This window comes from Lissotriton vulgaris, chromosome 5 (genome assembly GCF_964263255.1).
Source record: "Lissotriton vulgaris chromosome 5, aLisVul1.2, whole genome shotgun sequence".
Lineage (NCBI taxonomy): Eukaryota > Metazoa > Chordata > Amphibia > Caudata > Salamandridae > Lissotriton > Lissotriton vulgaris.
In genome coordinates, this window is record NC_141693.1 from 743,956,898 (window position 1) to 743,981,111 (window position 24,214).

General features: G+C 43.4%; 1 long non-coding RNA gene across 2 annotated transcripts; it reads left to right on the plus strand.

Annotated features, from left to right (window-relative positions):
* The first annotated feature begins 7,357 nt into the window (after nt 1–7,357).
* LOC147711487 (uncharacterized) lies at nt 7,358–19,324 on the plus strand. 2 transcript variants are annotated; one of them, XR_015295928.1, is made up of 3 exons: nt 7,358–7,664; nt 18,300–18,343; nt 18,462–19,324. It is a non-coding gene; the product is annotated as an uncharacterized LOC147711487 (long non-coding RNA). The 2 variants fall into 2 exon arrangements; XR_015295927.1 differs by having other exon boundaries at nt 7,358–8,267; nt 18,462–19,120.
* The last annotated feature ends 4,890 nt before the right edge of the window (nt 19,325–24,214 follow it).

A 24,214-nucleotide genomic window follows, 5' to 3' on the forward strand; every position in this document is an offset into this window, starting at 1 on the left:
CTTTTTACTTGATATTTGATATTTGATATTTATGTGCATTTGTAAAGCGCTAACGTTCGCTCCCAAGGGAGCATCATGGCGCTGGGCAAGCTGCGGAGAATAACTGAAAGAGTAGGGTGTGAAGAAAGAGAGAAGCTAAATGGCAGCCAAGACAGAAGAGTCTAGTTGTTGGTAGACCCATGTCTTGAGAAGTTTTCTAAAATTGTTCTCATTTTCTGTGGATCTGAGGTTGACAGGTAGATTGTTCCAGGCTTTGGCTGCCAGAACAGTGAAGGATTTCCCACCCTTGGTCTTGTATTTGAATCTGGGGATTAGAACCAGATTTGTCCCAGAGGATCTCAAGCAGCGCGGGGGGTATAGCGCGTGAAACGATTTGCAAAGTAGCGGGGCCCTGTATTTTGCATAGTTTTGAAAACTGTAAGGAGCAGTTTAAAAAGAATTCTTTTGTGCAGCGGCATCCAGTGCAGCGAATTTAGTGCTGCAGACGCTGATGACCTTCTGGGGAGTTGTAAAACCAGTCTGGCTGCAGCATGTTGGATGCTCTGCAGCTTACTGAGAGTAGATTTTTTAACTCCGGCCATAAGGCCATTGCAGTAGTCAAGTCGGGAGAGTATGAGAGCTACCGCGACTGACTTTCTAGCTGCAATTGGGAGGAAATCGAAGAATTTCTTCAGAGATTTTATTAGTCCAAAGCAGCGACCGGCAGTAATCTTAACGTGGTCATCGAAAGAAAGAGATGAATCGAATTGCACGCCTAGGTTTCTGGCTGATGGAACTGCACTTGGAGGGGCCTCTGATCCTAGGGGCCACCAATCTTTCGGGCAAAAAGAAAGATTTTTACCTAATGGGATGATTTCCGTCTTAGCACTGTTGCATCTAAGGTGGTTAGTATTTAACCACTTAAAAACATCAGAGAGGCAGTTTTTAAACCGGAGATCTGCGTCAGAACTTGATCGAAGGCCACCCCGTTTAGGTATATTCTTCCCCCCCCCCTTTGTTACTCTTGGGGCTGGGACCGGTGTAGGGGCCTCCTCTTCTAGAGTAATAATGTCAATATCTTGCACGCTCTCGGGAGCTGGTTCAGAGATGGCTACTAGAAGCTGGGTCAGTGGATTGTTATCCGGGGTCTGAAACACCTCATTACTGATATCAAGAGCAGGAGTAGATAAAGGCGTGTTATCGATAAGCAAGTCTGGCGAATAACTCAATCCCAGGGATGATCTCCTGTCATGATTAATTTTGGCAACTTTCTAGACCATGTAATTGTCTATGGTGTTGATGGAGACTATTGTAGATTTAGTTTTAGACATTTTCCAAACAACTTTACCAGGATACAACTATGCAGGTCCGTGGGGTGTTACGTCAATGTGGTATCACAGGCACATACAATAGTTTGTGGGAGAATGTAACTTACTTGGATATTTTTGCACAGAGTTCTGGGCCCTGCCCCTGCCTCTTCTGCCGATGAGGGCCGTAGACGGCCCGCCCTTTGCCCGGGCTTCGCCCCGGGCGTCCCACTCGCGTCCCGCGACGCGGGGTGTCCCCTTCTTTATGGCGCCGTCGGCGCTCTCACAGCGCGTCAATTCCGCGCCGCCGCGAGGCCTGGCGGGTGTTGTGGTTCCCGGAGCGGCGGCGCGAGTCTTAGGAGCAGAGTGACTCTCGGCGGTGGCGGCTTTTCCTCCTGGGTGCCCCTGGCAGCGTCGGCAGAGTGAAGGTAAGTTTGTGCTTCTCCCCCGCTCTGCCGGGGTGTCCCCTTCTTTATGGCGCCATCGGCGCTCTCACAGCGCATCAATTCCGCGCCGCCGCGAGGCCTGCCGGGTGTTGTGGTTCCCGGAGCGGCGGCGCGAGTCTTAGGAGCAGAGTGACTCTCGGCGGTGGCGGCTTTTCCTCCTGGGTGCCCCTGGCAGCGTCGGCGTAGTGAAGGTAAGTTTGTGCTTCTCCCCCGCTCTGCTGGGGTGTCCCCTTTTTTATGGCGCCGTCGGCGCTCTCACAGCACGTCAATTCCACGCCGCCGCGAGGCCTGCCAGGTGTTGTGGTTCCCGGAGCGGCGGCGCGAGTCTTAGGAGCAGAGTGACTCTCGGCGGTGGCGGCTTTTCCTCCTGGGTGCGACTGGCAGCGTCGGTGTGGTGAAGGTAAGTTTGTGCTTCTCCCCCGCTCTGCCGGGGTGTCCCCTTCTTTATGGCGCCGTCGGCGCTCTCACAGCGCGTCAATTCCGCGCCGCCGCGAGGCCTTCCGGGTGTTGTGGTTCCCGGAGCGGCGGCGCGAGTCTTAGGAGCAGAGTGACTCTCGGCGGTTGTGGCTTTTCCTCCTGGGTGCCCCTGGCAGCGTCGGCGTAGTGAAGGTAAGTTTGTGCTTCTCCCCCGCTCTGCCGGGGTGTCCCCTTCTTTATGGCGCCGTCGGCGCTCTCACAGCGCGTCAATTCCGCGCCGCCGCGAGGCCTGCCGGGTGTTGTGGTTCCCGGAGCAGCGGCGCGAGTCTTAGGAGCAGAGTGACTCTCGGCGGTGGCGGCTTTTCCTCCTGGGTGCCCCTGGCAGCGTCGGCGTAGTGAAGGTAAGTTTGTGCTTCATACTAACATATCCCTTTGGTCTCTGCTCTAGTGGGTGGACTAAAATGTCAATGACATAATGATGTAATTCAACAACACACCAGCAGGTAAGGTTCCAGTTCTGTTTGTTTGCTTAATGAGAAAACGCATCCCCAGCTGCAGGCACAGGGTAAGACTGAGTGAGGTATTGTCAACATTCCACTGCAGCCTTCATCTGAACCAGCAGGGGAAGAGGGACAGGGGGGAAAAGGGATAGAGCGAGCAGAGGGAAGATTACAACACCTCTTCCGTCCTAAAGGGGGTAAGAACAGAAGAGCCGAAGCAGGAGAGGTGGGGAAGGGAGGAGTGGCCAGAGAGACAGCTAGGGCTGGAGAGAGGAGAGGATAGAGGCAGAAGAGAAACCGGAAATAAACCAACAAATAGAACAGGAAGAGTCTAGTGTAGTAGACCCTGGATCAAATGACATAAGGATTCATAAACCAACTCTTACTCACAATGAAAATCTTAATGCCACACCGGTGTTCTGCGAGGCCTAGTTCCCCTTCTCAACGGAGGCTCCCCTCCCTGCCCTTCTCTCGCCTCAGTACTGTTGCTCACACTAGGCTCCACACCGTTTTTTCCCAGTGGCTACTCTGTCCATACTCCACTTCTTTTTATTCTCCAAAGTGACCATGTTTTCGTGCACCTCCCTTATTCTTTCTGGGGCAAAGTACTTGTCTCCTTTCTTGCCTAACCCTTCCGGTGTCCTTATGTAAACCAACCAACCTTTTCTCAAAACCTTTTCTCTTGTACCCCACTTCTTGTCGTACCACGCTTTGTACTTCCCCAGGCATGACACTACATCCCTTCTAAAGTATTCCTTGTTCACATTAACTTGCTCTTTGGGAAACAACCAGTTGGGTGACAGCTTAGAGCCCTCTTTCCTTCCTCTCAAGAGTTCGAAAGGAGAGTAACCTGTGCTGAGGCTAGGCGTTGTGTGATATGACCATAACATATCTCTGATGGCCTGCTCTACCAGTATACCAGCCCTTCCTGCTATTTGTATGCATTCCTTCAACATTCTGTTGGCTCTTTCTACTTTTCCATTAGACTTTGGACAGTAAAGTGGAGTACGTACATGGTTCACAGACATATCTCTTAAGAAGATCTTCATCTCCTCCGACACCAACTGTACTCCGTTGTCTGTGGCCAATGTAGAAGGGATGCCCTCTCTTGAAAATGTGTCACTTAAAAACATTATAATTGCCTTAGTGTTGATATTGTGTACGAATTTATGTGTGATCCAACTCGAGTAATAGTCGATCAGTACCAGTAGATACAAATCATGTGTACCCTTGACTTTTAGGGGCCCTGTGATATCCAATCCCAGCTTGTCCCAAGGTGCTTCAGGAACTTGTACTGGAATGAGGGGAGCCCGCCTTATGGTTCTAGACTTATCACTGAGCCCACACGCATAACACTCTTTGACTTTTTCTTCCATTAGTTGGTCCATTCTAGGAAACCAATACTCATTTCTTAATTTCGCCTTGCATAGGCTCCTGCCCAAGTGTCCTTCATGTCTAATGTCCACAATATGATTTAACAAACCCACAGGGGGAACAATCATTCCTGACTATTACAAATACTCCCCTACAATGGATAAATCATCTTTTACATTCCAAAACGGTTGAATGTCACCTGGCAAATCTTCACATTTACTAGGCCACCCTGTAACAACACATTTTTTACATTTTGTATCACCTCATCCTTTTCCATGTTCATGTTCCACAGATCTTTTGAGATGGCTGGTTGTCTTATTTCTAATACCATATCCCTTTCCTTGGCATCCTCCATATCCTCTTTTACAGGAGCCCTTGATAAAAAATCAGCCACCTTGTTTTGAGAACCCGGAACATGTACCATTCTGAAATTATACCCTTGAAGACCAATGCACCACTTTGCAATCCTGGGCGTCATGTTTTCTACTTTTTCTTTGCTGAACAAAGACAACAGAGGTTTATGGTCTGTATGTACTTCGGAAGGTATTCCCCACACATAAAAGCTAAAGTGTCTCACAGCCCAGTACACTGCCAGTGCCTCTTTTTCCACTGTGGAGTAGTTTTGCTCTGACCCCTTGAGAGTTCTTGATGCAAAAGCCACCACATTGATCATTGAATCTTGCCTCTGAGCTAATGTCGATCCAATGCCTTTAGCACTTGCATCAGTGAAGATTACAGTGTCCTTTTTCACATCGAATGGTACAGATATGATCGCTTTCTTGATATTCTCTATTGCTTTGATCTGTTCTGTACCCCATGTAAATTCTGCATCTTTCTTTACTAGGTCTCTGAGAGGTTGTGAGATCATAGCAAAGTTCTTTATGTATTTTGGCATATACTTTGCCAAACCTAAAAAAGCCAGGATTTCATCTTTATTTTTCGGAATAGGTGCTCTTCTTACTGCATCTACCAGATCGATCTTTGGTTTTATACCCTCTTCTGATATTGTATGCCCTAGATAGTCAACTGATGATACTCCTATTTTGCATTTGCTTTTCTTTGTAGTAAACCCCACTCTCCTCAGCTCTTCCAGAACGGTGCGTCCATTGCGGTCATGTTCATTCTCGTTTGAGCCATAAATTAATACATCATCCTGAAAACACAGGGTTTTAGGGCAATCCTTCAACACATGCTGCATAGCTCTTTGAAAAGCAGAAGCTGCTGATGCCAGCCCAAACGGCATTCTCAAGAATTTGAACTTGCCAAATGGAGTGGTAAAAGCAGTCAAGAGCTGAGATTCGGGATGTAGCCTGATCTGATAGTATGCCAAGGATAAATCTAGGACACTGAAAAACTTGGCCCTTTGTATTGTACTCAACATTTCATTTTTTCTTGGCAATGGGTGTCTGTCTACTTGAATACTAGCATTTAAAGACCTTAAATCCACACAAAGTCTTATGCTCCGCCCCCCATTCTTGGCTGTGATAACAATGGGCGCCAACCAGGCTGAGCTTTCAACTTCTTGTATGACCCCTTGACTCTTCAATCTTTCAATCTCCAATTTTAGTGGTTCCCTCATCATCAAAGGAATGGAGCGTGTTTTGTGTGATAGAACCCTCCTTAAGGACAATCTTATGCATGTAGTTTTTTAATATACCCAGCTTATCGTTAAAGACATCAGTGAATTCCTCAACCAAATCTGTACCAATAGTTGGAGGCTCTATCAACATAACTTGTTCGTGATTGTTGGGATCTAGTTTGATTCCCAATTCCTTCTGATGCCTCCACCCTAGCAAACTCGAACCCTGTTTGGTTATGTACACTTTGCCAACAGTGTGCCTGTCTCTAAATGAAATCCTCATCCTAGCCATGCCTTATAAAGGTATGGGTCCTTTGTTGTAGCCTGCTGGACAGATGTCAGCTTTTTCCAACACTAACATTTTTTACCCAAATTTCTCTTTGAACTCTTTCTTGTCTATCATCGTAAACGGAGAACAAGAGTCAGCATATACTACAAATTTCTGACCGTCCAAACCAATCTCACAGCTAGGGTACTGTATTTCTTCCGCTGTTTCTGATTCTTTCATCTGAAAGATAAAGTTTTTTACCTCCACTCTCTCTTCCTCTGGATTCACTACCAAATGTACTTTGGGTCCAAAAACATTACAAAACTTTGAAAAATGCCCTCTTTTGGTACATTTTCTGCACAGCATATTTCTAGCAGGGCACTTCCAATTGTTGGCCAAATGGTTAGCACTGCCACACCTAAATCATTGCAATCCCTCGACTTTCTTCTTAACTTCCTCTCTGCCTTTAGCTCCTATTTTGCAAACCGCTTCTTCACTACTCATAGTTTTAGATTCATTCTTCTCCCTGAAAGTTTCTGTCCCTCTAATTTCTCTCATATAATGAGCAGTGTGTTCTAGACCCTTCGCTATGCTAATGGCTTCCTCCAGATCTGGATTGCGTGTGAGTAACTCCTCTTGGACTTTTTGATCACTGGTACATCTGACTAGTTGATCTCTGATCAACGAATCTGTCAATGGCCCAAATTCACAGTTAGAGGACATACCTCTAAGAACAGCAATGTATGAAGATACATTCTCCTCCTTCATTTGGACTCTTTTAAAAAATGTGTGTCTTTCTAAGACCACATTGACCTTCACCTTGAAGTGTGCCTCGAGTTTCTTCAATGTGTATTCATACACATCCCCCATTTGATCTTCCTCTAAAGGTTAATCATCCACTAATTTCCCTGTGATATCCTCAAAGACCTTCCTGCCCTGGATTCCCAAATTGTGCAATAGAATGAGAGGCTTTCTTATGCTAGAATAGTTTCTTCCCCCAATTGCAATTAAATACGATTTAAATATACCCTCCCATCTTTTCCACGGAATGTCAGGTTCCCCCAGTTCATTCAAGAAAGGAGGTGGCTGATTCATCCCTGAACACGCCATGTTGGAAACAATAAAGGATTAGAGTTGTCAGGTGACAAACACAGCGAAAAAAAACCAGATCTAGCACACCTTAGGATATGGCAGAATACTTGCACAGATATACAAACCAGAATTCACATATTATAATTCAATGGTGCACACTTCAAACCTGTAATTACTACAGCAAATTATGACAATACTCCTGAAAATATGTGGTTGACGCTTTGATTGAACCTTACCCACCAGTTCACATTTACAAGTAAATAATCCTTTAAATCACCTCGCTTGAGGAAGACCACCGTGTTCAAGTGAGTTCTTGTGAAGTTGTTGAGTCCTATTTCTATGACCCGCACTTCACAGCGCAGCCCGCCTCTCTTCAGAATATAGGCGGGAACTTCCTCTGAGGTGAGAGTGCAACACGGAAGAGTCTAAACATCGCGTTTAATCTTGTTTCCTAATCCTTCAGAAAGCGCAAGATAAACAATGCTTTCACACCATTCTGCCTCGATCCCCAGTTGTAGGCACAGATTCAGGAAAAACGCTTCCAATGCTCCACCAAGCGTTTCGCCCTCAGGAACGCTTCCCTTACAGTGACATCCACAGATAAATCGCCGCTATGTACGCCAGAAAACTTGCTTCTACACTGCTCCCACAGGCTACAGGCGCAGACCCATAGGCGCTGGATGTCTCCTCACTTCACGGCTGGTAAGAACAAAATCTTCCTTCAACACCTCCCGTGCGATTCAGCCGTTGCACACTGAGACACCATTGTTTCACTCGATCTTCCGCCCCATCCCACAATGTAATCACTTCACAGAAGATTATGGGCTAGGAGCAGGGACTATAGGTCACACTTTTCACCGCCGATGTCACACCAGGATAAACGCCCAGGAACATGCCACAGCTGAAGCCTGGACAAAGAGCTGGGGCAGATGGTGAACGTAGGGCACTACGAGGTAGCGCACCCTCGAGAAGTCCATGAACAGAATGTCGGACTCATGCTACCACTGCGCTCGGGGTTCTCACCGTCACCGGTAAAATCACCAGACGGTTCACTATTCACCGACAGTCACTCGCTACAGTCTCCACTTTCCACTTGAGAATTTTCTTTTACGCTGAAATGGAAGTCACTTCATACTTCTTCCATGGGGTCCTGTGCCTCACCTGTTCATGGCACTGTAGCGACCCTTTACAACCACGGGCTGCCTGCAGACAAAATATCACGGGGCAGGATGGGCCGCTGTCCCTGTCACAGCTATTCTGCCCTCGTTGCTACAAAAGTGTAGTAATTCAACAACACACCAGCAGGTAAGTTTCCAGTTCTGTTTATTTGCTTAATGAGAAAACGCACCCCCAGCTGCAGGCACCGGGTAAGACTGAGTGAGGCATTGCCAACATTCCACTGCAGCCTTCATCTGAACGTTCTGGGAGTGAACCAACAGGGGAAGAGGGACAGGGGGAAAAAGGGATAGAGCGAGCAGAGGGAAGATTACAACACATAACAACAAATCAATGGCTGATGAGGGCTCTACGACAGCCCCTGTAAATAAGTAAGTACGTATGTATGTATGTATGTATGTATGTATGTATGTATGTATGTATGTGTATATATATATATATATATATATATATATATATATATATATATATATATATAAATATATATAGCCGGGAAAAATGGTCCCAAAAATCATTTGTTCCTGTTAATTTCCTAAGACATTTCAGACACGGCTACATTCCGAACTGCTAAACGGAATTACACCAAATATGGCAAAAAGGTAGCTCTTGGTTCAGAAAGCACTCTTTTGTTGAATGGTGTGAATGTAAATATTTCTCACATATACAAATATCCCTGCAGAGGATCCACAAACCCTCCTGATCTCAAGCCTGCAATCTGATTGGCTGCCATCAGTTCCAACCAGGAAGTGCTGGCAACTATCTTTTGACTCAGTTGAACTGTGTCACAAGAAAAAAGGTAAAAAAAGGCATAAAAACAAGAATTAGTATTCAGGAAATGCAGGGGGCCACGCGACCCTCCCCGCCCGGGACTGCCAGCTCCCTGGGGCTTTCTTGTTTAAAAAAAAAAAGCATGTGGCTATTGCCCCCCACGCAGCCCCGGGTCTGCCATCTCCTGGGGGCTTTAATCATTAAGGGGGCAAGCGGGCCCCCTGGGGGCCGCCACCTCCAAGGGCCGGGTCCAGCTATGTCCCGGGGTGACCACCCCTGGGACATTGCAGCTTGCTATGGGATGACGGGAACACTGCTCCTGCCATCCAATAGCAAACAAGTGCTCTACTGTGAACTAGTGGGAGCATTTTTGCTTCCACTTTTTCACAGAGTAGCACTTTGCTTTTTAAGTCTCGCATAGTCAGCGCATGCGCTGCCTCTACGAGGCATCATGTGATCTGTAATGTTGTGTGAAACTCCGCCTATTGCGGGTAGTTTCTATTGCCACTTGCCATTCGTTTACTCTGGCATTTATTTCGTTACCGTGCTTATCGTTGGCTTGTGATCCCATGCGTCACTTCCGATGCTGCTTCCGTTTTGCAGGAAGCAGCACCGACCAACTACAGTTTTGTTCTGCTGCTCGTCCTTATCTATTCATGTTGGGACTAATTTTTCTCACACACCAAGAGGGCCCTTGGTGTCATGCTTCATCATCGGGGTCTTCCCGCCCCGCTGCGGGACGGGGCGTGCTACGACTAGCGACTACTCTGGAGCACTATTGTAATTGCAATGTGAAGTGCATTGAGTGAGTGTGAGTAGGGTCAGGAGTGATATAGAAAAGTGAGATTTAAAAGAATACCTGGTCTTATGAAAGCAAAAAATTATTTATTAGTCATAGGCTGGTACCTTTAAAAATAGTGTGGCGGAGACAATCTAGCTTAACAATGGGCTAGTTCTCCCGGTGTTGTCAACATGTTTCGAGGCTGACTGCCTCTTCATCAGGACAGGGTTGGCAACAATGTGTGCTATGTGTATATACAGGTGAATGGAAAATAGATTATAATACAACTGCAAAATAGCATTCAATATTGAACAGTTATAGCCCTGTCAGTATTTTTGAGTCGTGTGCTGGAATAAATAGGAGTCAGTGCCCCATGAGCCAGACTGGAAGAGGGGTACATGGAACTTCCATTAGTTCAAGAGCAGTCCTCGTATCCTCCCTCATCTGCGGCTTCCGTGAATTGTTTACGTTACAACTTATGGTACAACAAGTGCATGTGTCCTCAATGAATCTAAAGTTCAGGCAGGACTGTCTGGCTTACTTGTGTTGTTACACGACCTGGCGTGGTGAACCCCCAGACCACCTCACCCCACCTTTTTGGTTTGCAGGATACCACGCGCTTCCCATTTTACAATAATGGCCACACACCACTCGCAAGAGGCTGCCCTTGTTTTTATTCCTCCCTAAGTCCGATTGTTCTGCTCGGTCCACTCTCCCTGCTCTGGGTCCTACCTTGTAAACCTTCCTGCCTTCTGTTGTGGGTGTGTGCATGTTTTCTGCATATGTTTGAGCTTCTGGTGTGTGTTTGCATGCATGTTAACTTGTGTGTTTGCACACCCACCGGTGTGTATATGTGTGCAGGTGTCTGTGTATATGTTTGTATACGTTTGCTTGTAGCTGCAGGCAGTAACCTTGCGGGCAGGCAGCAGAGCTCATTGCCAAACCACCAAGGGGCTGGCTGCCCATGAGCACACACACCTTAAAACATTCCTCACATCCAAAATAACATGCAGACAAACGGGCCTCTCCTTGGTTAATAAAAAACCCTTAAACTGGAAGAAGAGGGAAACTTCATTTTGTTCTCTTACGTTCAGTATTTGTTTAAGGTTTGTTTTCGTCTTTTCGTATATTTTTAAGCAAAGGAAAGGGGTCTGTCAGGGTGACTAAATGTTACTTTAGGAAAAACAGACAACACAGAATATTTTTGTCCCAGTGTGTAAAGTGTATTTTTCAGCTGCTGGTGCCCACCCCGAATAAAATTACAAGGCATTTTTATCATTTCACTCATGTGTGACATTTTCATACCTTCCGTGTTGCTAGGTGTGACCATGCCACATCGTTTGACCATACATATGAGTGGCACTGTTTAATTTTGGATACACCTGTTATTCCACTTTAATTGTCGAAGCATTCTAGCAATATCAAAATGTTTCTATATTGCAAAAAATGCTCGTAATTTAAAAACGTTTTCAACTACACATCTACTGTGTTTTAAGTCTCTTTTCCTTCACTCACTCACCACAGAGGGTGTTTCTAGTTCCAATTTCATTTGCTCTCTCTCTTTCCAATTTCTCCGCTCAGTGCACCCTCTCTCTCCTTTCTTATTCCTCTCATTGCTCCTGTCATAACACCCTATTTCTTTTCTAGAGAGGCGGGTATCTTTGTCCTTAGTTGTCCAGTTTCTCTGCCTTCTAGCATATCGTTCTACAGTCTCTTTTTCTCTTTCTTCTTAGCTTTTCTTTTTTCCTGTGTCTTTATAGTTATTATTGTCCCCACTAAAGTTTTGTTCCACTTTGTGTCTCCAATTATAACTTTGTTTGACTTTACCTCACCTGCCATCAGTGTCTTTCTCCCACATTCATCTCCAGTGCATCTCTCATTCTCCCCCATTCTACTTCAGAGTCTTAAAAAAAAGTTATACTCCGCAAAAGTTAAAAACATAGTAATTTTTTTAAGCCAACAGCTCTAACTTTAAAGAAGCATTTGCAATTCAATAGGTCTCGCATTTGAGAGAGTTTGAGCTATTGGAATTGTAAATGACAGTGCCTTTTATTTATGTTTTGAAAACCTGCAAGCGGTGCCTAAACATGCACTTTGTATTTATAGTTGTTGCTTCAGAGAAGCAAGGCTGGCAGAAACTGCTCCTCTTTTAGTGCCAGCCTTACTTCACGTAAGCAACGACTATAAGTACAAAGTGTGTGTTTAGGCACCGCTTGCAGGTTTTCAAAACCTAAATAAAAGGCACTGTAATTTACAATGCCAATAGCTCAAACTCTTGCAAATGCGAGACCTATTGCATTGCAAATGCTTGTTACCCCCAGGGAGCTGCATGTCAGCAGCTCCATGGGGGAAAAAAGCAACACCTGTTCCCACTGGAGGCAGGAGCCGGCATGGACCGTGGGGGCCTTTAGGCAGTTCCTGACCATCTGGCCATGAAACCGTCTGGTGACCGTGCGCTGTATAAATATTTTTAACATAGCATAACATAACAGGGGGGCCGCACGGTCCCCCTTCCTTTAAAAAATATAATAATAATGAAAATGAAAATGGCCTGGCCCCGGGTGATGGGGTCCATAGGGCCGAAATCGGCCTCAGGAGGGGGGCTGCATGCCCCCTCCCTTTTTATTTTATTGTTTAAAATAAAAAATGGCTCAGGCCCCGGGAGAAGGGGTTCCCGGGGCCCAAAAGGGTCAAGGGAACGAAAGCCATACAGCCCCTCTTACTAAAAAAAAGAAAAGAAATCGGCAACTCGCTGGAGGCCTCGCCCCCTTTTCCCACTACTCTGCAAATGCGCATCCTGGTGCGCAGGAACACCTCCTAAAAGTGGCTGACTGAAATCTACAAGATTTCACTTTATTACTTTTGGGCTCATGCTGTGTCAAAATCCTGCACAAGCTTGAAGCAGCTATAAGGATCGACACATCATTCTCAGCATAGGGCCCCCAGAGCAGTGCTGGAGATGCGTTCCACTTGCAACATAACTCAAACAATGCACCACCTTTACAGCACCGATACATCATATATATGTGCCATTTTTGTTCCATGGTACACTGAATTGTAAATACGGCACATCCATGGTGGTGGTATCATGGAGCACAATAACTAACATATTCCTGGGGCTATGCCAGTTATTATATATGTGCCCATTAGTGTTTTGATGTAGTGAATGGATTACTACATACCGATAAATGACTCACTACAACACTAAAACAACAGTGACAGAGTGTTAGGAGGAAGTCTAAGGATACAGACTGGGAAATTGAAGGCATAAAACACAAGTTTGCAGGTGCATACAAGACTGCATGTATACTCCATACGAATTTTAAGCAATCCATACCCTTGGACCCACTTTGCATATTTTACATCAATACAAACATTTAAAGAATATATAACTGAATCTATAAGTGCTTCACTTTTAGTACAATAAATACATTAGTAGATAGTGCTCAAACCTTTATTATTTTTAAACAATACATTTATTTTTGTAACATCTCATAATTGAACAGACATTCCAACACAAGTTCATCAGATTTGTCATTCAGATCAATTGCCTCGTTAGCAGTTTCTGACTTAATTTGTTCTAAAATTTCAACATATTTTAATACTTCCAGAAAATCTCCATCAAAGCTTTCGTCTTCGAAATCACACCTCATTTCTCCAGCACTAATTTCCCCTTCTTCACTCTCATTCCCTGTTACAGATACAATTAATTCTTCAATTATAATCAAGATAATATCCAAAATCTCCTCAGTATGAGCCTGTTCTCTTTCCATAATTTTTCCTTTATGTTCTTGCTCCTTCTATAAAAATATAAAGTTAATTTTTATCACTTTTCATAAGATATAATACAAAACTACCGTTTTCACCTATTTTGGCCTACAAAAAATACTATATAAATACTATTATCTAATAACATTCCATTACTAGAGTTTTACTCCTTTGCAAAGCTATATAAATATAATTACTTATAAGAATATCCTGTTCTTAGCTTTTCTTAATTTTCAAAACCAGTCACTCCTCATGACTATAGGAAAAGGCTCAGGCTAATATACTAAAATACACTACTAAAAGTTCAAGTTCTAGTTCAAGTTCCAAAATTTGTATAGCGCACTACTCACCCAGAGGGTCTCAAGGCACTTGAGGGAGGGAGGTGCTTTACTTATCGAATATCCAAGTTTTTAGTTGCTTTCTGAAGGAGAGGTGGTTCTGTGTAAGGCGGAGGTGGCTGGGGAGAGAGTTCCAGGTTTTGGCCGCTAAGTAGGAGAAGGATCATCCCCCCATGGTGGATCTGTGGATGCGCGGAATAGCGGCGAGGGCTTGATTGGACGATCGTAGTTGGCGGGAGGGGGTGTAGAAGGATAGTCGCGTATTGAGGCATTCGGGTCCTAGGTCGTAGAGGGCTTTGTGTGCGTGGGTGAGGAGACGGAACGTTATTCTCTTGTTGACAGGGAGCCAATGGAGGTCTTTGATGTGGCCGGAAATGTGGGCTTGCCGAGGGATGTCCAATATGAGTCTGGCTGAGGCGTTTTGGATGCGTTGGAGTTTTTTCTGTAGTTTGGCTGTGGTTCCCGCGTAAAGGGTGTTTCCGTAATCCAGTCTGCTTGTGACCAGTGCGTGGGTGACCTTCTTTCTTGTTTCAGTGGGGATCCAGCGGAAGATTTTTTTGAGCATGCGTAGGATGTTGAAGCATGATGATGAGACGGCGTCGACTTGTCTGGTCATCGAGAGGGAGGAGTCCAGGATGAAGCCCAGGTTATGTGCGTGGTCCGTAGGTATGGGTGCAGTTCCTAGGGCCGGTGGCCACCATGAGTCGTCCCAGGCAGTGGGGGATGACCCTAAGATGAGGACTTCCGTTTTGTCCGAGTTTAATTTTAAACGGCTGTTCTTCATCCACTCGGCTACTTCTTTCATTCCATCGTGTAAGTTGGTTTTGGCGGTGTTTGGATCTTTAGTGAGGGAGAGGATCAGCTGGGTGTCGTCTGCATAGGAGATGATTTTGAGGTTATGTTGGCGTGCGATGGATGCGAGGGGACTCATGTATACGTTGAAGAGGGTGGGACTGAGTGATGATCCTTGTGGTACGCCGCAGATGACTTCGGTGGCCTCAGATTTGAAAGGGGGGAGGCGGACGCTCTGGGTTCTTCCGGCGAGGAACGATGTGATCCATTCCAGTGCTTTTCCTTGTATTCCAACGTTGCTGAGGCGTTGTATGAGGGTGCTATGACAGACTGTGTCGAAGGCTGCGGAGAGGTCAAGTAAGATGAGGGCAACTGTTTCTCCATTGTCTAGTGTTCGGATGTCGTCTGTTGCTGCGATGAGGGCGGTCTCGGTGCTGTGTTTGGCTCAGAAGCCGGATTGTGAAGGGTCGAGGGATTTGTTGGATTCGAGGAAGGCGGCGAGCTGACTGTTGACGGCTTTCTCAATGACTTTAGCAGGGAATGGGAGGAGCGAGATGGGGCGGTAGTTCTTAAGTTCGGTGGGGTCTGCTGTGGGTTTCTTCAGAAGGGCGCTGAGTTCGGAATGTTTCCAGTTTTCCGGGAAGGTAGAGGAGTTGAAGGAACAGTTGATGACATCGCGGAGATGGGGTGCGATGATGGAGTCTGCTTTGTTGAAAATGTGGTGGGGAAATGGGTCGGTTGGCGATCCTGAGTGGATGGAGTTCATCAGGCGGATGGTGTCGTCGGTGGTGATTGGGTTCCAGGCGCAGAGGTTGTTAGAGTGCGGTTTAGGTGTGGAGGTGGGTGGAGTGGACTGGTCTTCGGATTGGTTTTCAAAGCTGTTATGTATATCGGCGATTTTGTTCTGGAAGAATGAGGATAGGGAGTCGCAGAGGTCTTGGGAGGGAGTGATGTCGTTGGTGCCGGCGGTGGGGTTAGTAAATTCTTTGACGATGTTGAATAGTTCCTTGCTGTTTTGGGCATTGTTGTCAAGTCGATCCTTGAATGCTGATTTCTTGGTGGAACGGATCAATTGGTGGTGTTTGCGGGTGGCGTTCTTGAAGGTGTCTAGGTTGTCAGTGGTTGGGTTTTTTCTCCAGGTTTTCTCGAGAGTACAACAGAACTTCTTGGATTTCTTAAGATAGTCGTTGAACCAGGGGGCTTTTTTGCTGCCTTGCTTGATTAGGTGGTTTTTCAAGGGTGCTAGTTCGTCGGCGCTGTGGGTGATCCATTGAGTGAGTTTAGTGGCTGCTTGGTTTGGGTCCGATGATTTGGCAGGGGGGTTTTGTTGAAGTGATGTGAAGAGCTGGTCGGTGGTGATTTTGTTCCAATTTCTTGGAGGAATAGGTTGTGGGGGGTTGTGGGTCGTAGTCTTTTTGTAGTTGAAGTGAACGCAGCTGTGGTCCGTCCAGTGGAGAGCTGTGGTGCGATCGAAGGAGATGTGCTTGCTGGAGGTGAAGATAGGGTCGAGCGTGTGTCCGGCAAAGTGGGTGGGGGTGTCAACAAGTTGTTTGAGTCCGAGATTGGCCAGGTTGTCCAGAAGGGTGGTGGTGTTGCGAATGTTTTTCTTTTCCAGGTGGAAGTTGAGGTCTCCCAGTAGAATGTAGTCCTTGGAGGGGAGGGCGTGAGGGGTGATGAAGTCAGTGATGTCTTCGCTGAATTGTGAGCGGGGTCCTGGTGGTCTGTAGATGAGGGTGCCTCTGAGTGTGGTTTTGGGGTCGGTGTAAATCTGGAAGTGCAGGTGTTCGGCGGTAGCGAGGTTATCGTCGGAACTGGTTGTGATGCGGATGGTGTTCTTATGGACGATGGCCATGCCTCCTCCTGTTTGGTTGGTGCGATCTTTTCGGATGATCTTGTAGGTGTCTGGGATGGCTATGGTGATGTCGGGCGTTGATGAGGCGTTCATCCATGTTTCTGTAAGGAAGGCGACGTCCAGCGATGTAGTGTCGGGTAGGTTCCAGAGTTCAATGGAGTGTCTGTGGACTGAGCGGGTGTTGAGTAGGATGCATTTTAGGTGGTTAGTGTCAGAGCTTTCTTTGAAGTTTGTGGGTTTGGTGTGGGTCTTGATGCTGTCGAACTTGCAGGAGTGGCAGGAGAAGGGTCCATGGGTGTGTCCTGGGGCGGCTTGGTAGCAGTTTGGGAGTTGGCCGGGGTTGAGGGCAGAGAGGGTAGCGGCGTCGTATGTTATGCGGGTGGAGTAGGAATTGCGGGGGGCAGGGGGTCTGGCGCTGGGCGCGGTCCAGGTGCGGACGGGCGTAGACGGGCTTACCTTTGGCGCACCTTCGGCGCGCATGGGGAGCGACCACTGCGCGTGAAAGCTGCGCGCAAAGGCATCTGTCATATGTAGATAGTGGAGGGGGGAGGGGCGAGGGAGGAGCAGCTGGGAGGCGGGAGTGGGGTGGAGGTCCGGGCAGGGAGGATCAACAACAAACCACAAAATGGCAGCAGGCCAAAAGCGAAACTGGATTGGGGCACAACCTTAAATGAACGCTATGCACAAATGAAATTATTCAGCCAAAGGCAGCCAAGCACAATACAATTCAACTGAATGCGCGCTTTCGAAATATAGCGCTACAATAATTATTTAAACAGAACAACAGACAGGCATTAATGCGCGTTTTCGAGATATAGCGCTACGATAAATGAATTAATAGCAAACAGGCAACAATGAAGTAGGAGCAATGCGAGTAAGGCAATCTGGCTGTGTGAAGCGCTACGATACCTCAACAGTGCGGGGAGCTGCATGGGGAGCGACCGCTTCTGAAGGCTTCAGGACGGTCACAGCGTAGATGCAGGAGGGTAAAGCCTACAGTATCAGTGGGAGGGAGGAGCAGCTCCGAGGCGGGAGCGGGGTGGAGGTCCGGGCATGGAGGCACAACAACAAACCACAAAATGGCAGCAGGCCAAAAGCGAAACTGGATTGGGGCACAACCTTAAATGAACGCTATGCACAAATGAAATTATTCAGCCAAAGGCAGCCAAGCACAATACAATTCTACTGAATGCGCGCTTTCGAAATATAGTGCTACGATAATTATTTAAACAGAACAGCAGACAGGCACTAATGCGCGTTTTCAAGATATAGCGCTACGATAAATGAATTAATAGCAAACATGCAAAATGTAGAATATATCTATTCATCTTACCCATTCCAAAATAATAAATATGGTTTAGTAGAATGCAAAAGATACTATTCATTGTCCAGAATAACACTGTGTATCTGTGTATATTTAGACATCATTATCACACTACTTTTTGAATACTTCATGTCTTTACTCTATCTCTATTCCTCATCTATAACTTAGTCTAACCCTACTAATTACCTACCTCTTCAACTTTCAAACTAGCCTCTCTTCTAGTATTTATCTGCAACCTTGTAGCCTGCGTTTCTTTATTTTTCTCACTGCTTATAACCTATAATTACGTAACATTCATTAACCTAGGCCTCTCAGTTTATTATCTAATTTGTATATTATTAATTTCCTTGTGTTCTTCTACTAACCTTTCTTTATGCTGTTGCTTGTTATCTATTCTGTCAATCCTTGAATATCTTGTGTTTTTCACTAACATTCCTTCTTAATTCAACAGTGTTTCTAGTATTCCTTACTCAATGTGTTCTTTTCCCTTAAGACCTTGCTTATCACAAATTTTATCATTTCTCGTTTTACGTTACAGAAAATACATCGAGTGAATATATTCAATATTCTCTATAATGTCAGGTAAGTTTAGTCACTCAGTAACTTGTCATACGATTATTTTCCAAGAATATACCTTTGTCAACTATAAGGTATGACTTAGGTTTCTTGTATGGTTTCTTATTCTCTCTATGCTCTTCAGATGCTGAACACGACTGAGTCCGTCTGCCCTGAAGGAGCCACGACAGGAAAATCAACCGCTGTGTAATGTGCGGGCTTCTTCCAACTCGGAAGCTGAATTCTAGTTGCGGGCACGATAACTAAGGTAAGTTTAACATTCTTTAACTCTCTCAGAAATATTTGTGCTTTCTCTTCAGGAATATCTATTGAGCAATTGAAAACAGGTCTGAACTCAGGAACGTCGTAGGTGAAGTGCGCACTTGTTAGGGAGCACGCGCCTCACCAAGGATTCCTCACAGGTGTGTGCTAAATGACTAGACCACCATAGTGTCTTTCCTCGAGGGGGCCATCTTAGAATTCCTCTGTTCCACTAAAGCACTCCAAGTATGTTTCTTTGCGGATTCTTCATCTCTCCTGCAGCAGCTAGGGTTTAGATAAGTCATTATCATATCCACTGATTGATGAGGGGTTCTGACAGGTACACCCAGTTTATAATTTTCTGAAATATCCTTAAAAGATACAAACCATCTTTACACACTTACCTTCTCGTCCATGTTTTGTTACTTGAGCTCGTTTGACGCACTTTCCATCAACCATTTTTAGCAGTTACTTGTACTTACCTTAAGCATATTAAATAATAAAAAAAATATACATTATAAAATTACCATCTGTGGAAGACACAAAAAAAAAGACAGTTACAATATATCTTTTACGGCACAAAATAATTTGTAAAGTATTACAGTTGCCTTTTTTGCTGTTCTCAGAAAATATTGAATTTCACTAGAAACAGTGAGTTCAATAGTACTCATCTTATAACAGCGGGCAAAAAAAGACAATCAATAAGATTATCTTTAAAAAACATTCAATATTCTCAATAACAATCTTAAAAAATAGAAATAAAACATATCTTAAATGTTTTTCTCCAAGAGCAATTTCTTACATAAATATGACACATCTCAAACAATCATAACATAACAAAACATTATGATAAATTTTCATACACTGTAAATAATATTACTTACAAATATATGCTGACAAAATATATAACAAGTCCTTTGCGGTTTCACATACTATTCCACCGGGCCAAATAGTATGCGTCAAATTCTTAGTTTGCTAATTGTTCAATAGTAATCCTGAGCGTCTGCCTCCCAGCCTTCTGATCTAAAGCCACCGACACCATTTGCTCCGTCTCCCAGTGCTCATCCCTCAGCCGATGCTATTCAAAATCTACATGGACACCCTCACACAAGTGACCTGCCATCATAACCTCAACATCATCTCCTACATCAACAACACCAAGCTAATCCTCTTCCTCACAAAGAATCCACATACCACCAAAAGCAACCTCCACGACACAATGAAGGATATCACCAACTACATAAAGAGCAGATCTCTAAACATGAAAACGCACAAAACGAAAGTACTCATCCTCAGACCCACCCCCTCAGCCTTGGAAGACTCCTGCTAACTCACTACAATGTGGACACTACCAACACCTACCAACCATATCTACAACCTAGGATGCATCCTAAACTTCTCCCTCTCCATGTGTAGGCAAGTCTACACAGTCTCCTCGTACTGCCATAACACCCTCCACATGCTCGGCAACATTTACAAGTGGATCCTTACCAAAAGAAGAATAACAGTAACACAGTCCCTCATCAGCGGCAGACCATACTGTGGCAAAACACTCTACACATGAATTCCAGCCAAACACCTACAACAACTACAACAAATCCAAAAGACCACCACCTGACTGATTATCAATGTTCCCTGCTGCAGCCATATCATTCACCACCTAATACACGTACACTGCCTCAATATCAACAAGAGTGTCACCTTCAACTTCCTCACCCTCACTTACAAAATACTCTACAACACCGACTAATGTACCTTAATAGCAGTAATCCTAAAAAGGCCAAATTCTGAACTTAAAATTTTGGCTTTAAAAATATTAGGTAAGAATTTGGTAACTCTTAAGGCAAACGTTGCTTAAAAACTAATTGACTATCATTACAATGTATCCAACCTTTCAGACATCTTAAATAAACAGTGTAATGTCCAGATGTTGTAGAAGGTCCATCATGAAAAATAATTGCAACAGCTACAAAAGTTCTTCCTGATATTGAAACTTGCCCAGCTACAACATTTTTAATGAAAGTTTCCATATTTCTTCCATCAGCTCTACAACGTTGCAGCATTAAATTTACATACTGTCCATATCTTTGTATAAACAATGTTGATGACATTTCTGATTTACATTGGCTACACTCCATGTTTTGAATTGCTACTCTAATCAGATTGTTAAAAGACACTGATTCACAGTTAGGTAAAGTCAAATATATGAACCTTTCAGTGTCTATGTTAGTGCTACATGTAAACAAATAATTTTGACAATCATGTTGCCATTTATAAGAAAGGCCAAAAAGGTTTTCAATATCTATACCTTCATCTTCCAGTACACCAAGCATAAACATTAAAAATTCCTGACAATCTTGCAGAATATTCTGCCTAAATTGACCAGAACCAGAACCTATGTCCAAAACATTTCGAATATCAGAAACACTTTGTATTTTAATTTTATCACTACTACATTGCTCATTATCAGAATACAACAATGACCAGAATCTTTCGTCCTGATTTTCAACAATTTGCTGTTGCAAACTTTCAAGAACAAAAACAACATTATCAACTACATTAGCATAGCAGTTGATACCACAACTATTTTCAAACTGATAACCAACATTCTCTTCAACACTGTCTTTTTTCTTTTTGCTTGCATGCGCAACTTCATCTTGATTTTGTTCTTTCGCTACAGTTTCACTACAGATATTCTCAAATCTCCTTTTTCTACCTACCACGCGTTTTTCAAACACTGGATATTGACCTAAATTGGGTGCATATTCTCTTCTTAACCTATTATACTCTTTCACAAAATTTGCATCTGCACTAACCTTTGTCTCATCAAAATCAAACAAGTACAATCCTGATAAAGTTCTGACTCGAGACAAAGCAACATATGCCATCCCCTCTTTAAACATGGTACTTCCAATATTCAATAAAGCACTATCTACACTTAAACCTTGAGATTTATGAATGGTCACCGCATATGCCAAACAAACAGGAAACTGTTTTCGGTATACATACAAATCTTTTACAAGCAAAAACTGAGATGAACAACGACTAAATTGTTGTACTTCAGCAATTTCATCAAATTAGATTTTCAAAAATTAATCCCATCTCTATTTACATAATTAACCAAATCAACAGTTTTACCCATTGCTTCATTTGCTAAACCTTTTTCCACATTCAAATTACGTCGTAAAATTACCCTACAGTTTACACATGCATAAAAATTCTTTTCTAAACCTGCAGTTTTACTTATCTATTTCTCTAAAGAATCCAATTTCCTCTTCAACTTTTCATTCAAAATAATAGTGATTCCTTCATGTTCTATTTTATCAATAGCTTCCACTTTTATAATTTCTTCATTTTTCAACGTTATCATTTCTTCATTGAATATAGAACATTCACATAGTGCTGGCATTAAGCAGATTACAGATTGCTTTTCTGCAATTCTCATGTATATTTTCTCTGGGACAATATTTTCATTTGGAAACAAATTCGAAAGTAATCGTCTCTGTAAAGCTTGTTTGCCATGTTCAGTCATTTTTCCAATTCTTATATCTTGAAGAATAGTTCCATAATCAGCATCATTTGCTTGTCGCATATTTGTAATAAGTTCCTTATACTCAAAATATGACCAAATGTTTACATTTCCAATGCTCCCCAAAGACTTTCTGGTATCTTCATGCAACAGTTTTTTAAACACTGGCTGTCCTTTTACAGGAGTAAGTTGTAGAAGATCTCCAAAAACTATGACGTGTTTTGCTCTGAATAATACGTCATACTCTATTTTAATTATTTGCTGCATTCTTAAATGCACAAAAGCAAGCATTACATTTGATACCATGCTTACCTCATCAATAATGAGAAGTTTCATTTTCCTCAAGACTCTTGAAACTTCATAAGAAGCTTCTCCAGATAGCTTATGGTACTCTAATTTATTTTCATGCTCTACTGGTAGCATTAATAAACGATGTAAAATAATTCCTTTAATATTGTGGGCTGCTAATCCAGTTGGAGCAGTGACAACACAAAACAAATGCAACTCAGTTGTTTTCTGTAGAAAAGTTGTGATTACTTTAATTAAAAAACTTTTGCCTGTTCCAACTTGTCCACTCACGTACATTTGGATAGGTTCAAATGATGAGCAAGAGCAATCTTTTTTCTCATGAAGTAATACATGGTCAATCTGTTCTCTCACTTGCTCATATATTTCTTTCTGCTCCAGATTTAGTTGTTCTTCCAAGTTTCCTAAGTTTGTTACATCTTCTTTACCTTGATACATTGCTGTTTCCACCTCTTCCATAGCAGTTGCTGCCTCATTTTGAACAATTGGTTCTCCTAGTGGGTCCTGACTCAATGGAGCAGAACTTTGACTGTCTTGAAAACTGCCTCTAGCAATCTCTGCTGCAATTCTAGCTTCTTGCTCAATTTCGTCATTCAACATTTTCACATAATCAGCAAAAAACAGTTGATTCTATTGTATCTTTACTTGCATTGAAGGAATCTTCATACCTCTCGAAATGTCCAAGTAATTCCAATTCTGAACGCCATGGCTTGAAAATTTGCAAAATAACTAAATAGTAAAATTCCCTTTTGTCAGGTGTTTCGCAACTCAGTTTACGGTGGTTAATCAAATGTCCTTTTCTTTATTTCACCAGACATCCTTCAGAACCAATAACGGAATATATACCATTATTAATGTTTTCCGTAATATTTCATTTAAAAATATAGTTTTGCAGCACTTCATAGAGACAAATCTTCTCAAGATGATGACCTCTATTTGGATAATATGTATCCAATATATTTGTTTTCACAATATCTGTACTTTCTGGCTCTTTTTCAGCTAAATATTCAATTGCTTGTACAGATTTAAGAACTCGGTTTCATGTTGCAGCAAGACCTAGACTCACCCAAATGATTCTTCTAAGTTTGGAATAAAGACTTGCAGATGATAACCAATTTGAGCATTCATACTCTCCAATTTGTCGATGAGATAACATCTTCAAACTGTAAGTATATAACTTCTTACTTAGACTCTTCTTGTGGGAAATCTCTTCCCACATTTCCTTCAATTCCGTCTTTTCTGATTTTGTTAAGTAGGATGTTACATATCGAGCAACAGCAATGGAATTGTCCGCAACATATTGAATATCCATATTAGCATTCCAAATGGACAAAATGACTGGGTTATAGTCATTTATATATTTTGACTCTTCATTTCTTCTTAAGTTGTAGGTATTTTTTGGAGACTTTCTTGTGATAGTATGTCGCAAAGATGACATAAAACTGTTCACTCTTCCTTTTGATATTACATGTTGTGGAAATGCAAAACGGCATTTGGTGTAGAATTTGTCCTTAGATTTGTACTTTCGACGACAGTATTTCCCACAACGATGGCTTTGGAATCGTAATACTTGCTGTCTTAAGTCCTTATCTTGTCTACTTTTGGGTATATCACATGTAGCATTGTCTTCAATAAAATACAACACAGTATCATCTGAGTCTGTTCCAAATTTGGGAGTATCTTTGATCCATATTAGCATGTGTATGTGAGGATCACCTTTTGCTTGATACTCCTTTCTCCAAAAGAAGTCCAGAGCCTATCCAAGAGGAGGATTTTTTTTTATTGTTGATAAAAGACATCAT